Source organism: Nasonia vitripennis, assembly GCF_009193385.2.
Source record: "Nasonia vitripennis strain AsymCx chromosome 4 unlocalized genomic scaffold, Nvit_psr_1.1 chr4_random0002, whole genome shotgun sequence".
Taxonomy (NCBI): Eukaryota; Metazoa; Arthropoda; class Insecta; order Hymenoptera; family Pteromalidae; genus Nasonia; species Nasonia vitripennis.
In genome coordinates, this window is record NW_022279637.1 from 536,928 (window position 1) to 544,031 (window position 7,104).

Sequence of the window (7,104 nt, forward strand, 5' to 3'; positions counted from 1 at the left end):
GAAATCGATGCATACCCATACCATTAATCATATAATATAGGAACATGATACAATATTTGCCACAAGCATTAGAAATGCTGCTTTGTAATCAAATGTGGTTCCATTTGAGCTTCTTACAATTTCTCTGGATATTGTTTACGTGATCGGGGTTGTCCACCAAAACTATCAAAATACCCTCCAACACCATTTTTGGACACATATATCGCTACCCAGTGCATACTACGTCTCCTATGACTCTGTGTATTAAACACAAAGCTACATGGTATTACCCATGTCATTGGAATTTGATCCGCCGGATAAACCCCCACCGCATGAGCTTTTATTTTTCGCTACTTCTGGAGAAAATTCAGAGAATTTATTCTTACAAAGATAGTATAGTGGTAAGAATGGATGCTTTGCTGTTGTAGTTATATTGCCCCCGACACCACGTGAATTTAGCCAGAGCTTTAATTTGCAGGCGTTGTTGAGCCCACAGGTGTATTGGAGTGCGCAGCGTTTAATGGAATGCTGCACGCAATACCGTGCACAGTATGGCAATTTGTAGTAAGGTGGACACTCGTACGCCTCCTCTTAATTGATAACTTCGCGTGTCGTAATCTTATCTAGCAGTTTTGCCTTTCCTTTCCTCGCACATACATTTTATATGCTTTCCTGCAAATATCATGCATAGTTTTTTAAAACTTTTTTAGTAAAAAATTCCATCGTACTAATCCAGACCATGATAATGCAGTGTCAGCCAATTATTCTCTCTTAAAATATCTTTCTTTAAGAATCTCATATTACAAGTGGGCGCGATAATCCAATGTGCTGTAGCATCTAAATCTAATACTGTTAAGCCCACTTCTCAACACAACTCGACCCTTGTTGTCCTTGAAAAACTGAAAATCGATAACGAGATCTATTTCTCCGTTTGTCTGCACAGCTCAAGACAGGTGTATCGACTGGCACAAAGCTTGTATTGGTAGGTGGTTATATTTGGTTTTTCAAAGAGCGCCATCTAGCCTCAACCACTGTAATCTACCAAAACTTGTCGTGACGAATCAATCTCCAACAGATTGTCGTACTCAGCATGAATTATACAATTTACAACAGTATCTAATGCGTCATCGATTCTCACGTCAATGCTCACACTGCCTCTTCTAATTAAATTCCAATGGGTATCATTGTTGGCCGATAAATTGGGTATCAAATCGAATGCAAAAAGACAGTAGCTATTTGGGTATGCATCGCATGTTATCGAATTACCGGCATTTGAAAAATGTACCCCCGTACCCGAGAAAAGTGCGTGGTACGCATCCACATACATCTTTGTTTTTTTGAACTCAGGCTGCAGTGGTTTTGATGGGACTTGTACACCGTCCACAAACAAACACAAGAAATTATTATTGAAATTTTGAAAATTGAACGGATTGAGTTTTGTATCGCCGTTATAAGTCTTAATTTTAATCAATCCAATTATGATTCTTTTCGGCAATTGACCCAGTATGACATTATCTATTGACTGACCATGCACGCCACTGTTCAGAGTTACGTTTTTCACCTCCACCCGTGTAAGCGGATACTGTGACTTTAAAAAGCATTTTTTTTTTGTGAGCCAATGAAATGATCGGATTAACCCTTACGTGGCCAACAAATAGTGTCGCCTCGGTTATGTGTACAGTATACACAGAATCGGGATCCATTAGAAAGAAGCTGTCACGAGAACGCACAAGACGTACACGTACCTCAACACTGATTGATTAGGCTACTTACACGTAGATATGCTAAATATGGATAGACTACTACTTGGTAGTGTTGAGGATTTTATTATTTGTCATAACTGCTTGTCGTCTAAAGAAACCTGCATTACTGGTATCAGTGTTATCCATTTTATCGGCCGTGTCATCATACCACAAGACGCTGCTCATGTATGAGTTTTTTGCCGCTGGTCCTTAATTTAATAACGTATACATAGGCGTTATTTGGTGGTGATACTAGTTTTTGATTAAAAAATACATCCACCTGATTTAACAGCAAATTCATAAAATTATTCACAGGGCCGACGACTGGTACTGACGCATCCTTCTCTAATGGCTTCGTCGGTGTTATATTAACACATAGACTCAGCATTGTATGTGCTAAATCTAGATATTCACAGTTGCTAGGAATCGTAAATTCTATTGGTGCTTGATCGGTGAGTGACGAGATCGGCTTATACTGCACTCAATTCAAAGAGTGATACTCCGACTTCAACGAGTCACAAGAGTCAGTGTGTAGAAAAGCCATGTTTTTTTTCTAGCTGGTATAGTGAGTAGGTATACCGTTCAAAAAGAGAGCCTTTTAGTTGACAAAGATATCTTTAGTTACTGCTGACGTTGCTGCTTTAGTTGTAGATTTCTTTCTCTTCTTCTTTTTCTGCGTAGTTGTCACGCTCCTACCAGCTCCACGACCAGAGTCTGAATGCGCTTTTTGTGTCATTTGTGCCTTCTTATATTTAGCTTTCTTTTTCTTACCACCCCCGCCTCTTCCTTCTTCTGTTCACCTGGTCTCATGATTTTATTCATTATTTGTTTAGCTTTGCGTTTAAGATTATCCCCACTTTCGCGCACGTGCTTACTTAACACTTCTCTAAAAGTCCTGTTCTCGTTCACCACATCATCCATGATCTTTGCACTAGCACAAGCAGCCTCTTTACCAACAGACTTAGCGCCACGCCTTACAAGAGGTAAAGCACCGCGAAATAAACCTTTTAAATAACTGCCAATGCCCCCGCCAGTCTGACAACGCCTACGACCAATTGTAACGTAATTATCCTCACCACCGTTACCACAGCTATATATGTATAATAGTAATGTAGGTATCTTTTTACCATCACAAGTTAATAATTTACCACTTTTAAAGCCTAATTCCACACATTTTGAGAGAATGAGTGAGTAAAACCAGCGCACTTATCCTCAGTGCAGGTGCATTTGACTTGAATATAGCCGCTATAGTGAATCTCAAATATAAGAGGATCTTTCACATTGTCGAGGTTATTTATCTCGTTCGAAAGCGTATGAAGGCTGTCATAAACGCCGCATTTTATTTGACTAAAAGTCTCCCGATAATCATCATCATCGTCATCACCATCATCATCATTGCGTAACGTATTGTTAGTGTAAGTAGCGCGTGTGGGTTTTCTCGTTACACAGACGACTCCTTCTCTTCTCTCCTTTATTAATATGTGTTGAAAGGTAAGAGGTATTTGAATTTCGGTGAGATCGACGCACCAATTGCCGTGCAGACAGAAATGTCAGGGGAGTTGTGTAGTAAAGCGATTAGCAGTGTTCTCGGGGTAAAAATATTTACTGCTACTACTGGACAAAACCGTGTAAAATTCATCCGTCATCATCATCGTCATTGTTTTGAAGATTTACGAGATCTTTAGCAGACACCCAAGAAATAAATTTTTCAGGTTACCCCTTTCAACTTACTAAATAGTTCTTCCTCTTTCCTTTGCCCCTACTGCGTAATACCTGGTCGATATGAAAAATGTCGCCAAATACATCTTTGCGCACTCTGCTCAGCTGCTGTTTGTAAAAATAGCCGTCAATTTTTTTATCCTCCAGATCCTCGAGTGTTTAGACGGGCGGCTGTCTCGTCGTATCGACCTTTATAATCCTTAATAATCACGCTTAGCCAGTCGACGGTCGGCTTCAGTATGCCCCCCACCACTACTACTGCTGCCACCACCACCACCACTACCACCATCACAGCCATTATTGCGCGAATATGCGATATCGTGCACAAAACAGGCTCTATCTAGAGGATTTCTGCCGGTCTCACCGCGTGCCAGTCTCTCCTCAAGATGAGTACCCGGCCCGAGAAACTGGTATCCCGGTATATGCATTTTGAAAGGCACTCGATTGATTAACGTGTCCAGCACACTAGATGACTCTGCGTTTACTCTTTGTAGTGCTGCTATCTTATATGGCCAAGCTTAGTTCTTTTAGTACTACTTGTTTTTTAGCAGGTGGCGCTACATATCTTATTGAAGTATCTACCGTGGTGTAGACTGCTGCACGACTGCTGCCACCTTGATTTCTCTTTTTATTGCCTTTCCGATACTTCAAAAATGTCAAATTATTTGGATCTAGTGTTTTCTCTTTGTCGTAATCCTCCTCCTCCTTCACCTCGTTGTCGTCATCGTCGTCGTCGTCGTCGTCACTAGCGCTTCCACTGGATGCTAGTTGTTGTTGTTGTTGTTGTCGTCCCAGTACAGATAATAATGACGTGTCAGAAGAGTATTTCTAATTTTTGTGCTATTTTTCCCGAGGTACATCGCGAGTGCGCGTAGTGCACGTGAATATGGAACATCACCGGAGCGGAGGAAGGATGGCGCTGAGGAAGAGAGAAGAGAAACAGAGAAACGTGTAAAGAGTGGCACTGCTGCGCCAGTGCGGAGATAGGGATAGATGAGTGCGAGTGAGAGAGAGCGTGAGAGGAGAGCGCGTGCGTCAATCGCCGAGCCGAGCCGAGCTTCGCGCCGTCGGGGCAACGAGGAGCGGGAAAGATGAGCCGTGCAAGGCTGATACGTGTCGGTTTTCGGCCGATGGGACCGTGCGCGAGGGGAACCAACGGATGGGAGAAGCGGGAGCGAGCGGTGAAGATCGCGGTTTTCTCCCGTTCGCGCACTTTTTGTGTGACGCCCGAGCGGAATACTCGCGCCGGAGAAATTGAGTTAGAGTCTTTGTGAGATTTATTGTGGGGTGTAGAGTTCGAGGGTTATCGTGGGGACGTCTAGAAGAAGACGAAGCGAGCAACCAGATCGAGAGGACGACCTGGACTTTCAAGGCCACTTCAACCGAGGGAACGAGAGAGGAAGCTGCGCCAAGGTCATCTCTAGGAAGTTGACATCCCGAGTCGAGCTGCCAGCGTCCGTCTAGGCGTCGAGGCGAAACTAAGTAGGTACTCAGAGATGAGTTAGGAGATTCGCGGACGCGATCGTGAGAGGGGCGCAAAGGTGAACGTGGTTGAGAGAGTGTGCTTGTGAGAGTGAGAGAACAAAGAGAGAGAACGAAGGAGAGAGAGAGAGAGAGAAGCGTGATCGCGGAGAAATCGAGAGTTATAATTTCCGATTACCCCCTTGCAAACCCGAGCGAGGGATAGAGGATTCGGCAGAACCTCCTCCGAGAAAACGCGGAGAAAACGCATAAAAAATCAGTTGTGCGGGCCTTCGGGCCTCGTGGGAGACTTTCCAATTTCCCCGAGTTTGGCCACGTCACACATCTGATTATTCTAGAGACCAAGTTTCCACATATTTCACACTTTTTATTAAATTTGAGATGCACTGAGTCGAAATATAAGATATGAAGGTGATGACTGGCGACTTCTGTCTCAAGGTTTTGACAAAAAGTGCCAATGCAGGGCTTTTTAGGCACGACCGCGTCACGGAAGTGTCTTATAGTTTCGTGTGCGAAAAATGTGTGAGATGCGATATCTCACGCAATTTTCGACCGATCGGGCTGAAATTTTAGGAGAAGTCTCCTTTTGCTAAAGCTAAAAAACTATTTTTTTTTGTATCCCGATCCTCTACGTCGTTTTGAAATGCGTTTTGTAGAATGCTAGGCATTCTACAAAAAAAAAAAGTTAAATGGAAAAGTTATAGATTTTTGAAAAATACAACTTTTTTCTATTGACATTAAATCATGAAAATGCTTATAACTCGAGTTTACAGCCCAAAATCGATTTTTTACAGCTAAAAACCAATTATTTACCATAAAACATTATGGATTTACGTTTTACATGAAAATATTAAATATAAAAGTTATAGACATGTTTAAAATACAACTTTTTTCTATTGACATTAAATCATGAAAATGCTTATAACTCGAGTTTACAGCCCAAAATCGATTTTTTACAGATAAAAACCAATTATTTGCCATAAAACATTACGGATTTACCTTTTACATGAAAATGCTAAACATAAAAGTTATAGACATGTTTAAAATACAACTTTTTTCTATTGACATCAAATCATGAAAATGCTTATAACTCGAGTTTACAGCCCAAAATCGATTTTTTACAGATAAAAACCAATTATTTGCCATAAAACATTACGGATTTACGTTTTACATGAAAATGTTAAATATAAAAGTTGTAAATATTTTCAAAATACAACTTTTTACCGAGGCAAGCATTTTTTTAAACACTTTTTGACATACACAACCCTAAAAGCGATTTTTTGATAAATAAATTGAATAATAACTTCGGTGCAACATGCCCCGACCAACCCAATTATTTTCAGCAATTTTCCTATATTATTAAAAGCTGAAAGTTATATTTTGGCCTTTATCTCACACATATATACAAAATTAAACCACTTTTTTAATTAAATTATAAAAAATGCATAATTTAGGAAATACGTAATCGACGAATACAATCCGTGTAACTTGGCATCATATAACGACGTACGCTATATTAATTAAATCTTTTAAGTTGAACCAGTACAATTCACTTTCAAAATTCAAGTGTATATACTGAACTAGACAAACCTAAACTCAATAAAGAAAATTGCTTAGATTAAAGAAAAGCTCTAAGTAGCTTACTACATCCCTCTAAACTATGCTAAATACCTAAACAATCAATTTTCTAATATTCTAATTGAAATCATACAAATTAAATATCATCCTTTTTTTACTTCCTCTTGAAAACTGCGATACAAAAGTGTTATATTATTTATTTGAAATTACAATAGAATAAAATTAAAATAAGATATATTTTAAGAATATCTACAAATAAAATAAATAATTGATACAAATACAAATAAGTTATTAATTTCCCAGTAGTTTTGATGATAGTGTTGATGACCGCCAGAAGAATACCAATCAAAACTTTGACAACAATATTGAAAATAAACAGGATAATACTGTATAAGCACCGACAGGCATTACGAACGCGAAGCGCGGGCATCAGCGGTCGTGCCTTATGCGCAAAACGCGAAGCGCGAGCGTTTTGCGTGCCTTTCATCACGAAGCGATGCAAGGCGGCAAGCCAACGCGGCCGTAAGGCCGTGCGTGGCGCGCTAGTTGAAACTAAAAAGTGGTGAAAAAAGTGTGTGGCGGGGGACGAAAATTAGCGCAGCTT